This window comes from Leptinotarsa decemlineata, unplaced genomic scaffold, assembly GCF_025532065.1.
Source record: "Leptinotarsa decemlineata unplaced genomic scaffold, Ldec_3_MD MMD2_tig00026354_RagTag_RagTag, whole genome shotgun sequence".
NCBI lineage: Eukaryota > Metazoa > Arthropoda > Insecta > Coleoptera > Chrysomelidae > Leptinotarsa > Leptinotarsa decemlineata.
This window is the reverse complement of record NW_027412702.1, coordinates 4729275-4753654: the sequence shown is the minus strand read 5'-3', so window position 1 is coordinate 4753654 and position 24380 is coordinate 4729275. Positions and strand designations below refer to the sequence as shown.

General features: G+C 32.6%; 1 protein-coding gene and 1 long non-coding RNA gene across 3 annotated transcripts in view; both read left to right on the top strand.

The window, feature by feature from the left end:
• The window catches only part of LOC111502721 (cyclin-L2), a 38761-nt gene that overhangs the window by 1280 nt on the left and 13101 nt on the right, over nucleotides 1-24380 (top strand). The window lies entirely within an intron of this gene.
• Nucleotides 2955-24369, top strand: LOC141486467 (uncharacterized). Of its 2 annotated transcripts, XR_012467861.1 has the most exons (3): nucleotides 2955-3077; nucleotides 3268-3337; nucleotides 15075-24369. It is a non-coding gene; the product is annotated as an uncharacterized lncRNA (long non-coding RNA). The 2 variants fall into 2 exon arrangements; XR_012467860.1 differs by lacking the exon at nucleotides 2955-3077 and having other exon boundaries at nucleotides 3084-3337.

The window sequence follows — 24380 nt, the reverse complement described above, 5'->3', positions numbered from 1 at the left end:
AAATAAATGTAAATCAACGAAAATCTGCTCAAGTGTAACAAATAGGAAACCGAAAGTTCCATCCGAAAAGTTACTGTTCCAATATATGTATATATTATGTATTTTCTACCCATTTTTGAGTAATTTCATATTCTATTCTCACATAAGTAAGTTCTTCATGTTTATATTTTCACAAAATATGTAATCTTATTGTTGTAGTTGTCTTGACGAAGATGTGAAAGTTTTCTTTGTAACAGCCCAGCAATTGACTGCAATCTCACAAATTAATGCAATCTCACAAAATTAATAATTAATCCAGTTGCTAATTATTTCGCTATATACTTGGTGTCAATTTGAAAACGTCCCACCCTTAACATCTGCCTTCCTGTACATAATATAAAAAATCGAAATGACAGGTCAGTTTTATTTTAAGGGTTCAACCCCTTGGAAGGGGTAGATGTTGCCCTCATAATATCAAATGGGTGACTTCTTAGTTTATTATTTTTTTACAAGCAGTTTCCGAAAAATACCGTTCTATATTTACAAAAGTAATTGGAACTGGTCTGTACTGAGTTGCATGGCTTTCAGGTTAGAATTCGAATAAATATTGTATTGACTCGCCTAATGATAGAAATGGTTAGAAGAGTAGATGGCATCATTACAACCCTTGACTAATAGGAATATATCTTGTTCGCATTGCCATTCAGAAAAAAATATGTATTTATCGCTGGAACTGATATTTGATAGTATATTAGGTATGACATTGACTCGATGAGTCATGGTTTCAGAAAATTCTGTTCTTCTATCATAATCGTCCTCATGGAGCTGGTGAATAATCGTCATATCTTATATGGATGAAATTTATGTATTTTCAGTGCTTCAATTTGAGCTTCTTTGTTTAGTACTCTGTTTTTTTCTGTTATTGCCCCTAAAGGTGATTTCAAAGACTATGAAGAAATATGTAACTGTAAATAGCAAATTTTGATTTTTTTTCTTCAACAAGAAAGCTTTCCATAAATAATCGTTTCGTTTTTGAAGAGAGTAAACTATTTTCACAGTTTATACACTTATTAAAGATATCACTGAACAGCCCAACAAATAAAACTGAATCAACAGTACTACAAAATTGTTGAAATTTGTTGAACAATTCTTTGATGAAAACAACAAAGCTTTTTAAATAGGAAGTAGCAAAAAAGGAAGGCCAACTTGTTGGGATTTCAACGCTACGCTCAAACTACGCTCAACTACGATCAAAATTTCACTATTAGATCACTAATTGACGTTAATTTTTGGGGGCTAACGGCTAATGTTGCCCCTGATGAAAAGTTGGAAAAGTGTCACCTCATCTCTAATGAGTTCTACTGATAAGAGAGTCACTACAATAATAATTGCTTGAATACCAACCTTGAAACCATTCAATTCAGTGAAGGTCAGTTCTAATTACTTCTGTAAGTGTAGAACGATATTTTTCAGAACCTGCTCATCAAAAAATTATAAATTTCGTCACTGATGAAAAGATGATTGAACACCCTTTAAAATGATTTGCCACTCATTTTCCTTCCCATTTGATATTCTGAGGGAAAGCAGTTTCTTTCAGTTTTCAAAACCTTGATCAGTTCTTGGTAAAAAATGCCTTGGCTGATAATGTGTAGATTTCTTTTGTCCACCAAAGCATTTTTCACCATGAATATTAGGTTTTAACAACTGAAATAGAGTGCTTTCCAAAACATCAGCGTTTCTGAAGAAAGCTAAGTATATAATATGTGATGGAATAGGCCAATACTATGAAAATCCATAACTTATTCAAGATTTTTACTTAACAGTTTACAAAATCGCATCATGTATTTAGTTATACAATAGCCTCCTTAGGCGTTCATACCCATATGAACATGTCTGAGGAATCTATTGCATAGCGAAACACGTTGCAGTTTTGTGAACTGTTAAGTGAAAATCTCACAAAGTTTTACTTGAAAACTAAGTGTATACATTTTATTTTTCCGTTGTTTGTTTCATTTATAGGTAAAATTTATATTTATAGTGAAATTTTTCGATTGACACTTGAACTGATTCTCTGTTGTCTTGAGATTTATCCATTTTTCAAATAGTGGATGATTAAAACATCATGAATAATTGACTCCCTCATAAGAATGATTTCAAAGACAAAACAAGTGATATTATGTAACTGTAAAGAGCAAATTTGATCAATAAGTATTGAGTAACTTTTAATGGATAAATGTTGATCAAATCTGTGAGACCATTCTTATTTATATTCCTAATAAAAAGTTGTTAATAAAGTTCAGACTACTCTATGTAGTGATCGTTTTCAGGAGGTTTTTATCAGATCTGCGTAGTTACCTTCAAAAAAATTTTCTTTACAAAACTAGGATCACTCCTTTTTTTTTCTTTGTAAATCATTTTTTATGTATGCTACAAATTAGTAAATTTATCAACTGACAGCAAAAGTGCATTAATTAACACATTTTTTATTTTTTTCTTCCTTTTTTTAAAAGTTTCAAATGTTTTGGAACTTAATGGAGAAATTAGTGTTTATTTTACAATGAATGCACGATACAACAATTTGATTATTGAATTCCTATCTTAACTGTTTTTAGTGATATTTGTAGGATATGAAAATCATGGTTCATTTATTTTGAGATCTTCTTAACATATTGCATGTATTGGCAATCCTATATAAAGTTCAAAACAAAATTGGATTTGTAGATTTCTTCGATGAAATTGAAAATTTCGAAAACCTGACCAGTAATTCGTTTTTTTGGTTATTCTGTATTCGTCACTTTAGAATGTTACTCAAATAGCATTGTTGATTTACAGAGGCTCCAATTAATGGCTCAAAAGGGCCTCTGTGTGTGAAAAATCTTCATGAAGCTGAGTGGAACCTTTAAAGACCACCAGACATGAAAGCTACTACAAATTTACCGTTCGTCTTCCACCTAGATTGACGGTTATTGGTGAGAATAACAATATACTTCAACATTTTTTGGAATCTTAAGTAGTTTTAATTTGTACCAAGAAGGATCAAGCTGGAGTATTTCCACGAAGGTTATTGAGGAGTGACAGCTGTTATATCAAAATGTCAGGTAACGTAAAGCCAACAGTATTGTAGATGAGCCTGTTGTATAGTTTTCTGCATTTTCAGTTATTTCTATACAAGATATTTATATTGAATAATTGTATAGATAGTTAACATGAAGCAAAAACTATGCAAAAATCACGCATTTTTAGTTTATTTTGTACTTTACATAATTTTCTAATATCTGTTTATTTTAGCCTGTCATTCTGTTCATTATAGTGTAATGCCCAAAAAAAGTAATTTTTTTTACACGGTGGACTAGTAAAGGTAGGTTGATCAAGAGAAATGGTTTTTAAAATTCTATAATGGGTAAGAGTAAAAAAAAACTATCAAACAACCTAATACTTAGTAATGAGATTAGAAAAACTGTATACTGTTTATACACACATCTTTCAAAACTGAAAGTTTTAGGATTTCTTGAAATACTCACTTGAAATACTTTTTGTCTTTGAAAATTTTTGAATTCTGAAGAAATTCACAAATAAAACTAGAAATAGACAAATAAACAATCAAAATATACTTGAGATCAACAAATTATTTACCAATGAGCTTTGTCAAGTTCGAATGGTTGTTTTTGAGTTCGTAAAAAATATCCTTTTCTGCTAACTATTCAAAAATTGATTTTACATACAAATAAATACAAAAAAACTAAATTGGATGTGCAATATGTTGTGAATCCATAGGAAATGAAGAATTTTTCGATGAAGGAGTTGCTGAAAATTTCTCAGTTATTACTGAATAAAGTTTATGGATAAGGTTTTAAAATTAGTGCCTTACTTACAGAATCAAGAGTGGTTTCCAACTTCTCGCTAAATCTACCAAGGCATTTAGGTTTTCAGAGTTTGGCAGAGTTCCACTCTTGTTATGTGTCCTGGAAGATCACTCCCCATATAGCTAATTGGCTTCTTTGAAAACTGGACGTATTTGGTCAATTTGAATAGGTGTGAGCCACAATAATCCCTTGCAGGTTACAGGTGAGAATCCCACCTACTCACTCTGGACATAACCTGATCTCAGTGAATGAGATCTTGGGAATGCGGTAGTGGGCGAACATGAAATTGAAGGTTATTTGTCAATACTGACAATGCTATTCTTGTCTTTGGAATAAATTCTGGTTATTTTACTGATGCTAGTGAGATACCAAAAAAGCATCACTATTCTTAGCGAAAGATTTTCAAATTCAGTGACCATTTACCTTACCTGTGTGAGAGTAGTCACTGGGTAATAATATCCCTCAAAGTACACGGTAACCTAGACAAACTACTGTAATAATGTACAACTTCAAATACACTATGCAACTTGACTTCTCAACTATTCTCTCTTATCTTTGTCTCAGTGGTTGTTAGTTTTGTGGGTGGACTTGCTCTGGAGTTTCTATAACCGAAGGTCAGTGACGGTGAGATCAACAGTGTTGTAAAGTTGGTTTGAGGGGTAGTGGAAGATTAGGTTGTGGATTTGTTTCAGGAAGATTGTTTTATAGATGAAAGCTGTATAAGCATATGATCGGTCTTATAAATGTTTCATATATGTGTATGGGGGTCCTGAGTGCATTTTCTGAGTCCAATCAAATTTCCATCTGTGAACAGCAGTTCAATTATAGCGTTTTCCAAGATACTTGCCCAATTATTATCCTTTTCATAATTCTGGGTAGAACTTTCCCTATAAATGTGAGGCTTTTTCTTATATTTGTACTGACAGTTGTTTACACGGATGTTTCATCGAGATAAAAGGTGAATTTAGCTGAAATTTGCCGATACTTGATGAAAATTCATAAAGCATGTCCAGTGAGAGTCTAACAATGAAGTTTAAATGTGGACCTATCAGTGGAGTAAATTAGTCTGGTTCATTTTATGGTGCCATTTCATGAAAAACCTACATCGAAAACTGAAATCTACAATCAAGGCGTCAAATGATCCAGAATAATATCTAAAACTTCCATGGAACTTTCGAAGAAGGAAAAAATGAGTTGGTTCTGTGCAAATCTCTCAAAAACTGAAATCTAAAGAGCCTGAACTTTCACTGAATTGAAAATACTTATAATTTTTATTTTGAGGTGGAACTTAGGGTCACTTTCATGGGCGTTGCCTGAATTAGACACTGGAACAAAAAAAAATTATCAAATTGAATATTAAAATTGAGGAAAAAAATGGTACTATCTATATGAATAATTAATTATTTGTTAACGTTACTGTAACGTTTGTTACAAATAAAAGTGGTAAAAAACATAGAAAGTTTCATTTCTTTTTTCTTTATTATGATTTCCTACCACGTAGGTAGGATTAATTATTTGTTGGCAAATATTTGTACTGCAATAATTCAAATACCTTTATTAATCAGTTAATTTTTGCCGGCTGCTAGTTAATATAAAATCCCAGATTATTGTTGAATTGAAAATATCCCCATTGGAAAAAAAATTTCACGTTTTTATCGATAAACGAAAACATTATAAAATTAAAAATGTAAATAATTTTGTAATTCCTTCATTAAAGGAATTAAAAAATATCGATATTTTAGTAAAAAATATTTTCAAGAAAAAACCTTTTCTTAATTTTTTTTTTCAAAAAATGCATCAACAATTTTGTTGCTAAAAAAATATTTAGGAACCATTTCTTAAAAAAATCATTTTTTTTCATAAACGTTCAAGTCTCTCATTCAGACACAGAAGCGTCACTATCTATTTTAAGCCCAACTCAAAATTAAAATTATTAAAGTTGTAGGTGTGAATTTTTCAGGAAATTTCCTGTTCTTTGCTTCAGATTTCAGATATCTTAAATAGTTTTATTGCGATATTTACATAAAGCCAAACCACTTTTTTTTCTTTATTCATAACTTTGGCAGTGTTTGCCAGCCTTTTCCTAAAGTTTTTAGATACCTTGATCATAATTTTCTGTTTCATGGAAGAGTTTTTCAAAAAAATTGTGTGAACGTAACTAAATGTTTTTTTTAAAGTAGAAACAGTGAGACGGTTGTTACTTTACCGAATTCAATTGGTTTATTTAATTTGGACCATAACCATAGTAAATTTTTATCTTTTTAGGTTCTAAAAGTACAAGTCAATCATTAATAATTATACTGAACAATTGTGTTACAGAAAGGAGATTTGTCTACAGTGAACAATAAAAATTTTCTTTGAGAAACTGCTCCATTTATTATAAATCACTATACCAGACCACTGTTGATTGGAAACAGATTAACTATTCTGTCTGTCCAAGATAAGAATGGCCAGCATGGGAAAATTGGGAACTGTGAGAGATACAAAGTTGGTCAAATTAGAAAAAAGTTGCTTATTTAATTTTCTAAAATTTAAGAAATTCCTATTAGTTTCCGAGATATTTGAAAAAAAAAAACGAAAATTCGTCAACTTCTTTTTATTTTTTTTGCGTTATTTTGCTTAGTCCAGCCGCTTCCTTGGCTAAAAAGTCGGCAATGCGATTATCTTTACTCCTGTCGTGCCATTTAACCCACCTCAGGATAATGTTATTATCTACTGAGGCTTTGGCTATATCTTGGTGGCACTCTAGTACTAGCCCTGAGGTGACACGTCTGTTCAAGGCTAATAGGGCTTGTCTACTATCAATGCAGATTGTTATGTTTTTGCCAGAAATTCATTTCCTGGTTATTTAATTTGTGGCGATTGAGATAACAGCCAGTTCTGTTTGAACTACGCTGGTATTTTTTCCCATTCCCCACTTGATCCTTGAGCTTAGTGATCTGGAGTGAACTCCACAGCCTGAGCCAATAAAGTGTTATTTTGAATTAGTTATGATGAATTTTCATCTGGTTTTAGCCAGTTCCACTACAACTCTTTTGTAAATAAAAAAAAGTATCAAAATTGATACTTGTATTTTATGCAGTTACATTTTTGTACTATTTGATTATTATTAATGTCAATATGGAAATTAAAAAAAATAATTGTGATTGTTTTGAAATGTGAGAAAAGAGTTTAACTTTATTTTTATGAGATGCAGTTGCTGAGGTACCTCCAGCATAAATGATTGAAAGAAATATGCATTATTTTATCCAAATCATACAAAATAAACACTATCCGCCCAAATTTAGAGACCTGCGGTACTGCGATACAAACGACAACTTCATACTGACAATGTTGTTTATGCTTGTTATATTTACACATTGTAAGTATGGGATTCCATAATAGATTCATTGCTCTTTTGTTTTATCCATTTCATTATACCATGTCTGTTCAAAAAATAAGGTGAATTTTTTTTAATATTCCTATGTTCAGCAATCTCTATTTTGTCCCCTTCAAAGTAGTCCCTCTCAGATATAATACACTTCTGCAAGCGTTCTTTACGATCCTCATAGCAGTTCTGATATGCACTTTCTGGTATATCCTTGAGCACTAAGCGATTCGGTTCTTATCTTCTCAATCTTCACAAAACGCCGTCCTTTCATGGGTCTCTTTAATCTTGGGAACAGGAAAAAGTTCCAGGGGGCCAAATCTAGTGTATACGATGACCGAGGCATGATAACGGTGTTTTTAGCCAGAAAATCAATAACAATGAGGAGTGAGTAGGTGCATTATCGTGATGCAAAAGCCATGAATTGTTTTTCTACAAAACCGGACGTTTTCTTCGTATTCCTTCTGGCAAGCGGCGCATAACTTGAAGTTACTATTCCTTATTAACCGTACGACCATGTGGCAATGCACTACGCCACAGTAATTGAAGAAAACAGTGAGCAAAACCTTGACGTTTGATCGAACTTGGTATGCTTTTTTTGGTCTTGGCTCTCCTGGGCTCTTCCATTGGGACGATTGGACTTTGGTTTTGATGTCATAACCATATACCCACTATTAGTCACCAGTTATGACTCTTTTAAGCCAATCTTGATCGACGTTGACATAATTCAACAGTTCCAGAGCGATGCTCATGCGACGGTTTTTTGGGACACTTAATTCTATTTTTGACACAAAATTTGATGCAAATTCCTTGGTCCATTTTTTTCAATAGCAGAAAATCGCCGAACACACAAATCACTTCTAACTTCAATGCCTCTCACAAACAAACTCAACATCACAAATCACTAAGCCAATGTAAGTAGCTCGCGAAATTTGAAATTTTACCCTATTTTTTAACAGTCTACATATTGAAGGAACGAGAAGTATAGTTGAGAATACTTCTAAGTGAAGAAATTCTACTATTCTGTTGTGAGATCTGCTGTATCATATTGTTTACAATGGAGATCTGCTAAATTAGTTGATTCCAAAAGTCCTTTTTTGTTTTTATTTTTCATTTCTCGGTGTTATTTAATGCCAAAACGAAATATGTATCGATCATTTGTGTTATCTTTTTTGAAAACTCCTGACAAGCTAGCTGTAGAGACCTTATCAAAATTGGGATTTCTATCCTAGATTCTTTGTTGTGATCAAGAAGCAGTTGGTTTTTGGCGGCTTTATTGTTGACATATATGCATTTGTAGTGATTTGTTGAAGAATTTTTAATTGAACTGTTTTGTTGAACAACCTTGGAGTAATCTAGATAGTTATAGGATGTTCTCACCATAATTATTTTTGTTTGAATAATATTACAGGGTAATATGATATTGAGAAAAAATTATCTTGACCTGTTGATTTTGTAAACCTGTTATTATTTGGACTGCACATAATTGGTAGATATGACTACATAAGATTTTTACCTGTTTCTTATCGTTACTTGTAAAACTGATCTACAGGGAGAACTATTTCACTGATATCTTTTACAAACTTTCATTTTGCTTTTTTTATTTTCTCTAAATTTTTCATATAATTGACATGAAAGACATTAGAAGATGATTATTTGTTAGTTTCACACTTATTACTTGTTAGTACAACCTACTGGTTGTACGCAAGCATACTTGAAGTAATAATTAAAATAAAGGAAACATTCTTGAACCTGGGAAATTGATTTCTGGGTGAATCACTGTTTTCATAATCGTAAGAATTTCAAATGGTTAATTTAAGGAGTAGGTGGCTAACATGGAAGGAATTTAAAAAAATATTTCAATATAGGTTGTTGTATACTGCAACACCTTTCAGCTTAAGTGTGAGCACAATCCATTACATGATTCCGAGAAGTATTTGAGAATTGATTTGTTGCATCACACCAAAAATAGCAGTTTCCAGTTTTTCCAATGTGAATGGATAATTTAGAAACATCGTTATTGGAAGGCTCCAACAGCAATGAGTCATCAATTCTTTATTTTTCTCTGTTAACTAATCAATTGCTTGTGTTTGTCGTATGCAAGCTGGTTTTATAATAAAGAGTGGTTAACTTTACTAATTTTATCAGATTTTTGTCAAACGAATTGTATATTATTTGGAATTGAAAAGTTCTTTAATATTCTACAGAAACAGCGTGGATATTTAAGTGAATCCAAAAAATATGAAATCATTTTCTTGGTACCGCTTTGTGAACGTACAATTTTTGTGGGATTCTATTCTTCTCAAAATACTCAATCCGTGGATTATTGCTTAGCTTCCAGTTCAGACCAATGTGTCTATGTTTCCCCGCCTGTACCAAAGTTGACAGTCCTAAATGTTCCTGCGTATTTGAATGCATTGCAGTCTGTGACACGCCAAAGAACGCTTCTATTCAATGTCATATGGCGATCTTGAATCAGTTTTTTTTCGGCATCTGAGTTATTTCAGTTACAAGCCATTATTTAACTTGTAATTTTCGAAAGTTTGTTCTGGCCTAATCTTGCAACTGAGTTGAAATAGCACTTGTTTGTAACCTGCCTAGGAGAAGGAAAATTCTAAAATCAAGCCCAGACCTGTGTTTCTTTAAACACAAGTAAGATGATGAAAGTAAATATTCAAGTCAAGGTAAAGCTGTGCCGAGAATGGGCTGTACCACCGGGGCGAATTTCTTCAGTACTTATGGGAACAACATACAATATAAATTATTATTGAAAAACATTTTTAACAACAACCTTTAATTTACATGTTTCTAAAAAGGGGAAAATAAATGTTACATTCAGTAAAACCCAGTAATTTGTTACATTACATATTGATCTGAAAGCTTGTCACGAGATTGTCCTATCAAGGTAACAAGTATGCAATATGTAACTTGATATAACTTCTTGAAAAAAATTATTTAAGTAGGTGAAACTTTCGAAAAGCTTTTATACAATAATTACTGTGTAATGTGGTAAATTGATGGCTTTGATTTGTTTTACATTTATTTTCTTATAAGGGTATGTGAATGATAGCTTGTTTCCCAAAATGCTTTTTACTATTTTTGTATTTGAAATCACTACCAATTTTGGTAATCCTTTACAAGATTTATCACTATTGAAAGTAGTACTTGGACAAAATTCTGAAATTGAGTTGTTTCTGATGGTACTTCATTACCAAAAGTTGAAGCAAGCGATTCTATTCCAAGTATTTTTTAGTAATATGAAAAACATGATTGGGTAGTAATTTCTTCAGAAATACTTTGAATTTTCGATTGGACAGCTCCTTGAGATTCGGCGGTAAATGATTTTATATTAATGAAGGGGTTATAATTTTTGGGAAAGAAAGTTTATGACTTTCTACTACTCCATCTTGATACAAAAAAAGTGGGAATCTTCCAAAGAAAGGAAGTAATTTTAAAATAAGTAACTCTATACATGGATGTGTAGATTATGCAAAGAAGCAACTTTCAGACCAAACTGGAAGAAAGGCCACCTGAAACGGCTACTTTCATATAAAAATTGAAAGTAGCTGTTTCAGGTGGGCTTTCTTCCAGTTTGTTTCTGAAAGTTGCTTCTTTGCATGATCTACACATCCATGTATAGAGTTACTTATTTTAAAATTACTTCCTTTGTTTCTTTGGAAGATTCCCACATTTTTTGTATCAAGATGGAGTAGTAGAAAGCCAAAAACTTTCTTTCCTGATGATTATATACTTTTATTCTGGTATATAGTAGTCCCTTTCGCGTTCTTTCATAATTATAATTTGGTAGCCTAGATACTTTATTTTGGTCACATAAATATGCACGTCAGAAGAATGTGTCAAACTATTTCTTTTTTTTTTTGTGAATCAAGAAACATGTTTTGAATAATTATAAATGTTTTAAATATTTTTTGTTCTTTAAAGATAGATTGCAAAGACTCTCCTGGATTTCAAATCCAATAAGATGCCTATTACCTTTTATGAATTATGAATGTGGATTGATTTTATTCTATTCCATATTGAAGCAAACTATTGAAATAAGCTAAATGAACAGTTCTTGCAACAGCTATACCAGTATTTTGTTTAATTATAACTATACGACCCTGCTCACTTTGGAGTTAAGGTATTCTATGTGGATGGACCATGCTCAAAACAGTATGCTACTAATTTTGGAGTCGATTGGCAGTGAACCAATTGGTAATTCCTTCTAAAAATGTTTTGAGACGTCAGAAAAGCTGACTGATACAATAATACCACATTATTGTAGGAATGCAACGTCGTTTGATTTCAGCTCTTCTTAACAAGGACAATCCTGAGTGAAAAGTGTATGATCCCTACACCTCATGAGAATGTCGTCTGCGGGATCGCCGAAAAAGTCATTCTATACATTCATTATAAAAATGAAATGTTCCAACTGCGATCTATTTGTACCTTGGCTGATGTTCAAATGGCTGTTTCATGTAAAACGCTATCTTTCGAACTTTCAACTTTCTCCCTAATAGAGCGAAGTTGAATTGAGAAGACGAGCTGGCCATTCTGTCGAATCAAATCTTTTCAACCATTTCGTTGGGATTGTCTTTACCCGGAAAGTTGTTTTAGTATTGAAACTAAAAATATTTCGAATGAAGGTCACTCTTAACGGTGGCCCTGAAAAAATATGGATCAACGATTTGATCATCAATAATTCCTGCCAAATTATTGTTTTGGATATTGAGTTTGCATCTATCATCCATTAAAGTTTTTTTTTGTTGTCACATTTTTCAGTTCTGTTTGTAGATTGATTCATTTGGAAAGAAAGTAGTTTCTTCAAATCCTTTTCACACATAGTACCTCCACTTACAGGCACTTCCATTATTTCACTGACTTCCCGTCTAGGGTCATCCTCGTTTAGTTTATGGATCAGTTGAACTCTGAATAGATAGTATTTTTTTTTCAAAACATGCATGACCGGAATTTATTCACATCGTTTTTGTTGGCAGTTTCTCTTGTCGGTTTATGTGGATTTTTATCATTGTCATCTAAGTTATATTTATAGTAAACCAAAATAGTAATATTTTTTTTAATGACAAAGTACAGTGGCTATTTATGTCAACTAATTTCTCATTTCCTATCAATTTATTTGAAAAATGAGTTTTCAAACTTTTACAAAGCTGAATCCCTACTCCCTAATAATATTATAAATCCGAATGTAAGTTTGTTTGTTACTGTTTCACAGGAAAACTACTCAACCTATCATCATGAAATTTTGTACCCATGTTCTTGGAGGTATTAGAAGTAACATAGGATTGTTATTAAAATTTTTTTAAAAATAATTGTTAGTAAAATTATTGTAACTATTTGGGTGAAATGGTCTGTCACGAAACTCAATGTGACAAACCAAATCCTATGCAGGCGAAGCCGCAGGTAATGGCTAGTATTTGATGAACCTAAATATTTTTTGTCCCACCACTTGCCTTCTTAGAAAGTCAAGCTGGAAAAATGGCCACATTTTCATTCTAGGCGTCCCGTTTTTTTGTTGAATTAGACATTTTGAAAGAAAATTCACTTTCTAACGTCAAGGAATTGAAATGCTACATCACTTCAAATAGGTGTTGATAAAGTTTCTATGAAACGTAGTCAAACTTGCTCAACTTTACATTTCAAAATGGACAACAACTTGATGCGATAGATACCCGTAAAGTGGTCAAGTTCAATTTCCTTTAATTAACCTTTTTTTTATTCAGATCAAACAACATTTTTGAAAACGTTGGTGAATGGACAATACTCTAGAGACCTAAAGCGATTCAAACTAATTGGCATTAAAAACATTGAAATAGACAACTTCTATAAAAAATTATGTTGATACTTTTTATCCCTTAGTATTTTTTTCAATAATAAGAATACATGTTTAGAATTATTGTTGGAATGAGCAGCAAAAAGTTTTGTCTAGTTGAAATATTTTCAAGGGAACCCCAACAGTTTCTTGAAACTTTTTGGCTTCCTGCTTAATTGTAAATGTAAAATAAGACTATCCTGATATTTATATCGATCTGAATATTTACTGTAGTAGGATTTTACCCATAAAATGAAAAAATAAATTAAGCTGAATGATGATAGATATCATCTTTTTGGACTGAAGGGTGGTTGGTATAAATATGAGACACCATCATTCACACTATTGATCACAGTTGGCGAAAGTTCCCAGTTTGGGAACACTTATTTGAAAGAATGTTTAGTGAAGAAGAGAGAATTGAAACTTTCTATGTTTTTCACCACTTTTATTTGTAACTTACGTTACTGCAGTTTCGTCCTATAAACTTATACAAATAAAAGTGGTAAAAAAACATAGAATGTTTCAATTCTCTTTTCTTCATTATGATTTCCTACCACGTAGTAACGGCTGCATCCAACAATTTATTGAATGTATATTGTTTTACCATATGCAAAAATATTACTAAACATTGAAAAAATGAATATTCACTCATTTATTAAAATATCTAAAGAATTTTCCGTTGAACTACGGTTTTCAATTTGATTTTGAGTCATTTCATTCTGAGCAGATCCCCGCTCTGTTTTCAGTTCTTTTCTCAGATGGTTTTGTCATGAAGGTGTGTTCCCTGTTAATGTTTTCTGTATAATTCGCTTCTTATTGAACGATATCTATTACCCTCATAGTTTGTTCAGGGCATGCATATGAAGTTGGTACATATCTAGCATACTCATCGTCTTTTTGGTGACTGATTATTGAGTATTCTACCACCCAGTACAGTCAGCTAATCAGTTCTTCAGCTCATCAATGTCCTTAGTACAATCTGGCTGTCTCTAAGAATTATTGATTCGCTCTGTTGAGGTCTCAAGTTGATATTCCTTGTGCATTGCAGAAAGACAGATGTGTACATATTTTGGTATTTTCCAATATTGTGATTTCTTATATATATTTAAATTGCATTTATTTTTACATAAGACACAAAGGAAAACACTTCGTTAGTTTGAAGGTGATTGGCAATGTTTCATGGTGAATTTCATTAGTTCGGACTTTCATTGTCTAATATTATATGATTTGAAATATCTGAAATAACAAATGAAATAACAAATGAAATGAAATAACAAATTATAGGAATAGCTGAAAATAACAATTATGTTAAGCAAAAACCCTGAAATGAAATTACACTGTAATGAAATTCAAGCAAAAAAATTAAAATTGAGAATTGAACAATTAAAATGAAATTAAAAAATTTCAAGCCAAGTTACTTCACGACGTTTCAATTGTAAATATTCACAATCGTCTTCGGGTTGGACTGACTACTAACAATCAACTTCGTGAAGTAACTTGGCTTTAAATCTTTTAATTTTTATTTCATTTTAATTGTTCAATTTTTAATTTTTTGCTTGAATTTTATTTTATTGTAATTTCATTTCAGAGTTTTTGCTTAATATAATTGTAATTTTCAGCTATTCTCTTAATTTTCATTTGTTTTTTCAGAGATTTCAAATCATATCATATTAGAAAATGGAAGTCCAAACTAATGAAACTCACCAGAAAACCCTACAATAGTACTAGTATGATAAAACAATTGCAATATATTGATTGACATTTCAGTGTACACTTTCTGATTATATATAAACCAAAATAAATACTGCATTTTTCTAACATCTCTATACAAATCACTGCAATTGCTCATAGTTCTAATGGCACTAAATTATCATTGATATAATATAATGAATAAAATGGTTCTTATAATTTCATCAGCGTCAAACAAATTGCAACTTATTTCAAATTAGAAAATATGGTAGTACTTTATTTACTCAATTAGTGGTTTCTGAGTAATTTTAATGAGATATATGGTATATTTTTTGTACGTTTGTAGTAGATGATGAAGAAGTTGATGTGGACAAAAGTTAAGTGAAAAATGGTTACTGATTAACAAGATTTGGACCAATATATAGTAGACCCAGTAGAAGATATTAAAGAGATGGAACCATATTCTCCGAAAAATATTGGAAAGGTATGAGAGATGAAAAATTGTATGTACAAATGGAATGCAATGAAATGAGATGAAAGTAGTTTCATTCATTGAACACGAATTTGGTTAGATACCAATTTTAATTTATAGAGATGTAGGCTACCTGAAAACTGTTATGAAAAGGCATTGCAGTGGAATATGCATTCATCGAGAAATATTTTATAGAGCCTGTTCAAAAATTACATTTATTTAGATAAACAGGCAGGAGAAATTTAATCCTCAAGGATACCTTTCAACAAATGGAGAGTTCTTGAAAAGAAGAAGCCATGCAAAACTAGTTTACTTGCTATATCTGGAATACACCTCTTTTGGAAAATAATTCTTATGAAAGTATCTATTTAAGAGAGGCAAGTCTGCAATCTTCCTTTGATGTTATAGACTAACCACATGGTCATTTTCCTTTTGTCTACATTCTCTTTACTTAACCAAACTAACTAGATTATACGTATGTCTTATTTTTCATTCCATTGGTTGTTTTTCTTCTATTTTTATTCTTCTTTCTTTTTCTGTTAATATATATGTCTCCTCCCATGTATTAGTATTTTTTATAGGCTTATTGCGTTAGGTCATATCTCGGCCGCTGGGTTAATAGTATCTGTTCTGTTTAAAATCTGTTTTTCCGTTAACCAGCTGTCGCACCCCTACGAACGACAACCCTCAGAAGTCGAAACTTGTGCGAGCTAAGGATTAACGAGGTCTTACCTTTTAACGTGTGATTCCTAACACGTTATTCCTATGATTCTATAGAATCCAAGCAACTTTACATTGCTTTCGTCATCTCATGATTTTTAGAGAAAGTAATGTACAACTCGAATTAAGACCAGAAGAATATAACAAACGAGTATATGTACAAACTAGGAAGATTTTTAATGGGTGTCACGAAAAGATGGGAGATAATTTTCAAATTCTTGAACTTGAAGAGTTTGTTTTTGAATTTTATCTGACTTTAGTAACTTGGGAAGTACCCCAAGTCATTCAACGAGTTTCTTATACTCATACATTTAAAAATATTTAACAGTGTGTGTGTGGATTTTGCTGATAGGCTGAGAAATATTTCTTAAAAATAAGTTTCATGTACAGTAGGTGTCAGATCGAACTTCCATTAGAAATTGAGATGAAGTGAAATTATCAAAAAACCTTTTGTATATAATTCTTAATACATTGGGCTTTTTTGAAATATTCTCCAATAAACAGAATACTCAAAAGAAACATAATGTATCAAAGTTAGATTTTTTGAAAAGAAATTGTATAAAATTGCTTTTTGTTTTTGTGTTTTGTTCGAAAAGTACTTCTGAAAAATTTATGATTGTATGGTTTATGTGCTGAGCAGTTCATTATCATAGAAATATGGATCTATTCAACCATCTCCATTTTTGTACAAAACTCATTATGAATAGTGTTTTTTTATGAAAATATTTTTGAATGTAGTTTTTTCATTATCATAAAATAATTTCATTATTTTTTTTATATTACTGGGTGGGTCGAAACTTAAAAACAATGTATTTTGTTTTTTTTTACATATATTTTCCCATGAAAAGCTCTTTCTAAAAATAGGAAGTTTCATGAGTTTTTATCTAGTAATCGATACAATGTTATTGCCAGAGATATTCTTCTCAGAAGAATATTTTAAATGGTTATGTTTTTCATTATAGAGAAGTAATTCACCTGACACATTTATTTTAAAGGAAACTTAGTTATTTTATAAATTCCACATTGTGATTTCATAGGAAGTCTAGATCCAAAATTTTTAATAAACCCAGTTGATGATATAAACTCTTTTGTAGATTATTTCTCTAGCAAGGTTTTCAACTAGTTTTATGTTTTTTATCGTGTTCAAGTCTTATTAAGATTGAGTCTTGCGAACTGGTTTTTACTAAAGTTTTTTTTTCATATTCCCAAACCAATTGAAGCAATTTGTCTCGAATTCATTTGGCTCTGAAATTCTATTTTCGAAGTTTCTGCTGGAAAAATTTAGTGAAAATAATTTGGGTTATTTTTATTATAACTTTCGAACCGCTAGATATGTACTTATACAAACGCATATTCTTAAAATATCCATTTAAAAAATTTGCTTGATATTCGATTCATCCAGTTTTATAAAAAAAAAAAAATAATTATTCTATATTGAACAAAATTTTTTGAAATATTTTCATAATAAAACGGACTCTTTTTAAAGGAGTGTTCATTAAAAAGGGGAAGTACTATTCTGATGAAATCCTAATATGGAAAAGCAATCGGTATATGTTATTCTATTTGAAAACCACCTAACTTTGACGTCACGATTCTACTAGGTACTCTGTATTGTGAAGAATATTTTAAGAAAGCCAAATGAATTGATATCTATATGAAATATTTATTGATAACTTCATCTCAATGAAAATACAACACAAGTGACACAGAATGTATGTACTTTGAATTCGGTTGCTGTTGAAAACCATTGTGCAGGGATGGAGTGAAAGGGATAGATGGGGGATTTTTTGTGAGGATAAGTTGTTTTTTTCAGAAAGGTAGGATGTTGAAACTCGTTTACACCTATTTTTGAAATTATACTGACAACTTTTTGCACACTGTATGGAGAGAGAAACATTGCGATATGATAGATCAAATTTATGCTACTTGAAAAATGAGAAATGAAACTTTCTCTGTAACGAAACTGCAGTAACGTAAGTTACAAATAAAAGTAGTAAAAAAACATAGAAAGTTTCATTTCTCATTTTTCAAGATGATCTCCTCCCACATAGTAACGGCTATGTCCATCAATTTATGCTACTTAGTTAGATATCATGACAGGTTACGACTTTGATAAGATTGATTACCATTCCCTTATCTGACTTTTTTGAAGCATCTTATTTGATATATGATTATTGTTCTTATTGCTCTTGTTAAGAAATTTTCAGGCACCCTTCGATTGATTTTGCTTGAACCTTATTGATGAATTGGTTATTTTTGGATGAGATAATTCAAAACAATAACTGAACATTTCATTTACATTATTACATCATCACTTTCCTTTCATTCTCATATGGAAGTCCTGAATTTATCCACTATCAATTGTGATTCTTGATATTATTGTCAGGTTCTGCCACATTTACTCTCTCGAAGAAAATTACTGCTACCTTTCCCAACATTAAATTCTATTTTACTGTCATTCTAAGCAAACATTTCTTCCACGTCTTCTTATTCATGGTTTTCATTACTAGCTATGCATTACCAGCATTACCAGTTTATGTATGTACTAATGTACAATAGAACATTGTCTGAAAGTATCACAAATACCTAGGGAAGAAGTGTTCTTCGTGAAAGTGTCGGAGAGATGAACTATCTGACAAGCCATAACGTCGGAGTTTAAAATCTGTCTGTTTTCTGTTTAAAATCTGTTTCTGTTTTTCCGTTAATCAGCTGTCGCCCCCATACGAACGACAACTCTTAGAAGTTGAGAAACTTGTGCGAGCTAAGGACTAACGAGGACTTACCTTTTAACTTGTGATTCCTAACACGGATTTAGTTTAGTAAATCTTAATACCAGGCATGGCTAAATTATTTTGAAATATCAAGTGCAAGAATGTTTCTTGTTTGAGTCATTTCAGAGGTGGATGCTACATGAAATCACCTCTTGATTTTTACCTCTCGAATTTTTTCTTCCAAACAATGTCAAAGTTTAGTTACTGAACACCATTCTAGATATAGTCGAATGCCATGGAAATATCAAGAAAAACTGTACGAATTGAATGATGATGGGTATTTCATCAGGACCAGAAACCTTTTTCATATTGAGATACTTCGGCACAGATGACAATAATGGATGTTGTTTTTTTCTGAAAATTGACTGAAAATAAAGTAGATAGTGGAGCCACCAAATTGAATATTTCGGTCGCTGTTGTTTTCACTGTACTATTCTCTCTTGGTGGAATCGTCAATCGAAATTTTGATTAGTAACTTCAACCATTGAGCAGATAGATCTAAAACAATTTGGTGTGACCCACAGTACATTAAATGAAACCAGATTCCAAAAACTTCACTTTCATGATCCAATACTGGCGGTTCTTTTTCCATTTCCCATATTGGGGGTGGCCGGATCAGCGATGAGCTGTCTGGTATAGGGTTATGGACGTAACACTATCATGGATGCACCCCTTTAAGAATCCGGTACCTTTTAGTCTCCTGCTTGTAATGAAACCTTCGGAAAGACCCCCCGAATTCTTATTCGGGGGTCTCTTTACCCTCAATAGGCCTCAGTTTCGACGATGACTTCTTCGGCGCTGAATTTCTTTTCAGCGAGAATTCTCTTGAGGTTTGGGGATAAAAAAGTCTCTGGGAGCCAGATCTGGTGAATACGGTAGATGCGGAAGCAATTTGAAGCCCAATTCATGCAATTTTACCATCGTTTTCATTGATTTGTGGCATGGTGCATTATCGTGATGAAACGGCACTTTCTTTTTTTTGAAATTGGGCCGTTATTCCGTGATTTCGTCCTTGAATAGCTCCAATGACGCTATATAATATTCGCTGGTGATGGTTTTTTCCTTTTCAAAGTAGTCAATTTGCCATGCGCATTCCAAAATACACATAACATAACCTTGCCAGCCTGTTGCGTCTTTGTACGCTTTGGAGTCGGTTCACCAAGTGCATTCCACTCAGATGATGATTGTTTTGATTCCGGTTTGGAGTTATGGAGTCATATTTCATCCATTATCAAGTATCGACGCATAAATTCTGGTTCAAACACTGCTCAGAATCTTCAATTCGTTGTTTTTGGTCGATTGTGAACTCATGCGGCACCCACTTTGAACAGAGCTTTCACATACCCAAATATTCATGCACGATGTCCCAACAAGTTCCTTTGATATCATTAGAACCCCAGCTATCTCGATCAACTTCACTTTGAGGTCATCCAAAGTTGGTTTGTGGACTTTTTTGATATTTTTGTCGGTAACAGCCTCTTTAGGGCGTTCACTGCGTGCATCGTCCTCGGTGCTCATGTCACATTGTTTGAACTTAACAGAGCACTTTTAAATGGTTGATTTTTCTGGTGCAAAGTCCGAGTAATGTTTATCAAGCCAAGCCTTGGCTTCAAGAGTATTTTTTTCGCCAAAAAGCAATGCTTTATCAACACACGAAATTGCTTTTTATCCATTTTCTTCAAACTAACCAAAGTTGCTTCACTCAAAATTTTATATCTCACAAAATAATAATCCTATATATAATTTTTACGTGTCTTTTGAAGGTTATGGTTAACTAAAAATCATGGATTTAATACTAGTAGCGCCATCTGTTTGTTAGCCTACGTTTCAGCCCACCTTATATCTAGGCCAGATTCTTAGAGAAGAGAGCTTGCCCACATCTTTTGTTGAACCAGGATTCGTCATTAGAAGGTTGCTTCATTGAAAAATGAATATGAACATTCACACTTGAGGGAATGACCGTAACAACTCCAGAAATAAATAATGACCATCAGAGTTGAAATAAACTTCTAGGCAGGCAGAAGATGGGAAATGGTATTTATTGGATGTTTTTCCTTTGTTTCTTCTTTCCTGTCGTGGTTGTTAAGTGGTTTTAAGCCGGTAAAATGCGATTCAGGATAGACCTATTGTCAAATAGGATTGGTATTGGTGCAACCTGCCTCACATACTTTCTTAGAGAAATTTTCTGATTGATTCGGCCGTTACTTGATGAAGATCCATAGTAATTTCAAAAACTCAAGTGATTTGAATTCAAATACTAAAGCTACTGTGCTAGCGAAACATGTGATATATTTTTCAAATAAAGTTTGTGGAGATCAAATCGTGAGGTATAGTTTTTGGAATTCTTAGAGAAATGCATAAACGAGTTATATATCAAATCTGCAATGGAACCGATAAATTAAATTCTTAATTGATGACATCTGAATTGGAACTGGTGACTGTTGGGATGTATTCATTAACTTGGTACCTACTTACTTCAGTTGGAGTGTGGTGATAAATATCAATTTCAAATTCGACTTGGAAGAATCTTGTTTTACTCCCAATAGATCCAGAGTTTTGGGTAAAAGCACTTGTTTGTAACTCATCTGTCTTCAGTAATTGCACTTTGAATGCTGTTTCAATGAATTTTGCTCAAGTTTTGATTATTTAAGACTGTTGGAAACACATCTTGTCCTGTGATAATGGCAATTAAAAGAATCTATGTAATTTGAAAGACACAAATTACAAAATTAACTCAGTTTCTTCTCATTTCAGCCAGGAGTTAAATTTATGAGAAATTATTGTTTGGTTTTTCTACTTCTCCAATAATGCACACTTTTTGTATGCCAAAAAGTAATCGTTTATTAAAACAAGTATTTTTGATACTTCTCTGGTAATTCTCATGTCATTCACTGGTTGTAGCTTCATAGTTCAAATTGTTTCCGTTCACATTGTAGACAGCCCTACCAAAAAATTCTCTAATGTATCAATATTATTTGATGAAGGTACTGTTATTTCAAAATTATGAATGATGAGCTTGACGTTTTATAAAAGCTTCTCTGATAAATCAATCTCTATATCTAGTGTACATATATTGTTTATATCTATGTTTTATTTTGCCCAAGTGATCAGGGATGGTTTACTTGTGATGCACTGTTTGGAACCTTTGGTCTAGTAATGAATATTACTGGACAAGGTCGTAGCCAGAAAACAATTTCGGGGGGGATTCGGTTTGGTGAAACAATAGAAAAACATGAAATATAAAAATAACGAAAGAAAGAAAATGTTGTCACATGATCATATATATTTATTAGAAAACCATTACAGAAATATTAACATCTTTTTACAAAATCAAATTTATTTTCTAATTTTTTTTGCAGCAAACAAATCAATTACCTCCTCGGTGTCGATGTCAATTCTACGATGGATTGACATTAACGCCAAACCTTTTAGTCGTTCCTGGCTTGTGGAGTTTCTTAAATAAGTTTTGAGGCGTTTCAGAGAAGAGAAAGTCCTTTCAGGGGTACATGTGGAAACAGGGAGTGTCGCCAAAATCTTTAAAAGTTTGTACGCACATTGCCGTAAGGTTTTTCCATTGTGTTTCGGGGAAGTTTTTTCAATATCCTCTTTAAGACACTTAGTTCGTTTTGGGGAGGGACTTGATAAAATTTCTAACGGATTTTATTATTCCAATAGTATCTGTAGAGTAGGAAGGGTGAGTGTAGGCCCATTGTACATCCTCTCGAGAAGGTGTCCTCCTAAGTCATCGTCCATCCGGTCCTTTCCAGGAAGGTGGACAGATCACTAGGAGAAATTCCTTTATATCGGCAGGTGTAGGCCAAGACTCGCAGAACACACACTCTCATTGACGATAACTCTGGACATTCATATAGGACACCTGCATAGAGGTGTGTCCACTGGCCCCATATTATGGGGCCAGTGGACACACTGACAGTGTGGCAAGATTGCATCCTTTGATTTCACCCCATCTCTTTAGGGATTGAGCATGGGTATAACGTTTGGCTAATTCCGCAATTGTCGAATCGTCAGGCCGTAGGTGCCACTGGGTCCTAAAATTCTTAGTCCAGCCGCTTCCTTGGCTAAAGAGTTGGCAATGCGATTACCTTTACTCCTGTCGTGCCCTTTAATCCACCTCAGGATTTTATTATCTACCGAGGCTTTGGCTAAATCTTGGTGGCACTCTAGTACTAGACCTGAGGTAACTTGTTGTCTGTTCAAGGCTAATAGGGCTTGTCTGCTGTCAGTGCAGATTGTTAAGTTTTTGCCAGAAATTCCTTTCCTGGTTATTTCTTTTGTGGCGATTGAGATACCAGCCCGTTCTGTTTGAACCATGCTGGTATTTTTTTTTCCATTCCCCACCTAATCCTTAGGCTTAGTGATCTGGAGTATACCCCACATCCTGAGCCTTCTTTGGTTTCTGAGCCGCCTGTATATATGCGTATTGCATTTGTAGCATCAGACTCTGTGCTCTGTTTTATTTGTACTTTGTAGGGTTTATTAAACACAAATCTGGGTTCAGTTGCATCACTCGTTGCCTGCAGCAGAGGTTGCACAGTAAGCTTCTCACCATAGGCTCACCCTCAATTGACCATTCCTACTTCGAGGTTTACACCAGTCGTGCACAATCGTAACATGGCCATTAACGCAACCTCCTGTGATGTTTAAACAAGCCACTCGTTGTATTTGATATAATTTTTGGGTGGCCGTTGCTTGTAGAACTTTCGGGGGGGGATCAATCCCCCTTGATCCCCCCCTGGCTACGGCCTTGTTACTGGAGTTTTTTATTTCAACACCAAGAGGAAGAATAATTTTCCTCTTGAAGATGATCACTTGGTGATCGAAACACTTGTCGAGGTGTTGAAATAACGGTTTGGTGTTGGGATAAAACTCCAGTAATATTCAGGGATGGTGTAATTTGAATGGATTTCTAATATGTAAACATTTTCAGAGTAATATTCATCTTCCAGAAAGACCTAGCTCTTGATACACAAATTTAAGTATTATATATAAAGTAGAAACTCTTCTTAAGGTTATAGATCTCTTACATACATGTTTGATCATTAGTTTTTCATAAAACCAAATATTATCAACAAAGCAGGTTCAATTACAATAAATATTAAAAATCGAAGAAAAATTGGGAAATAATTGATTTTTCATACTTCCTTTCATACATAAACTTTTAGAGTTTATTAAATCTCATTATATTAAATTACATTATTAGGTTGTTTGATTGAGTTATTTCTCAGATCACCCTACCATTGTTATAGTGAATAGTAAACCACTTTATTGTTCTTGTGAAATATTTAGAATAAAGAAACTTCCAGTAAGAACAAAAAATAGACTTTTGTTCTTCTCATTATGACACTGATAACTTATCTGTATTATAAAATAATTGTTGTTCTTCAGAAACCTCTCAACAATTCTTTTTTACATGTCGATTGAATTCATTAGTAAGAACTGTAATCCTCAATAACCTTTCGTCTTCAATCTACAAGATTCCGAAAAATGTTGAAACTATAATACTACAAGACAGAATGGAAAAATGTGTTCAGGTGACTTCAGTGTATCTTCATTAAACATTTGACTTTGTGATGATTAAATGTTATGTTTTCAGAGAAAAAGCTTTCTAGAATCCACATTGAAACTTTATAATCTTCATTTTTGTTATTTTTTTTTTTTTTCGTTTTGT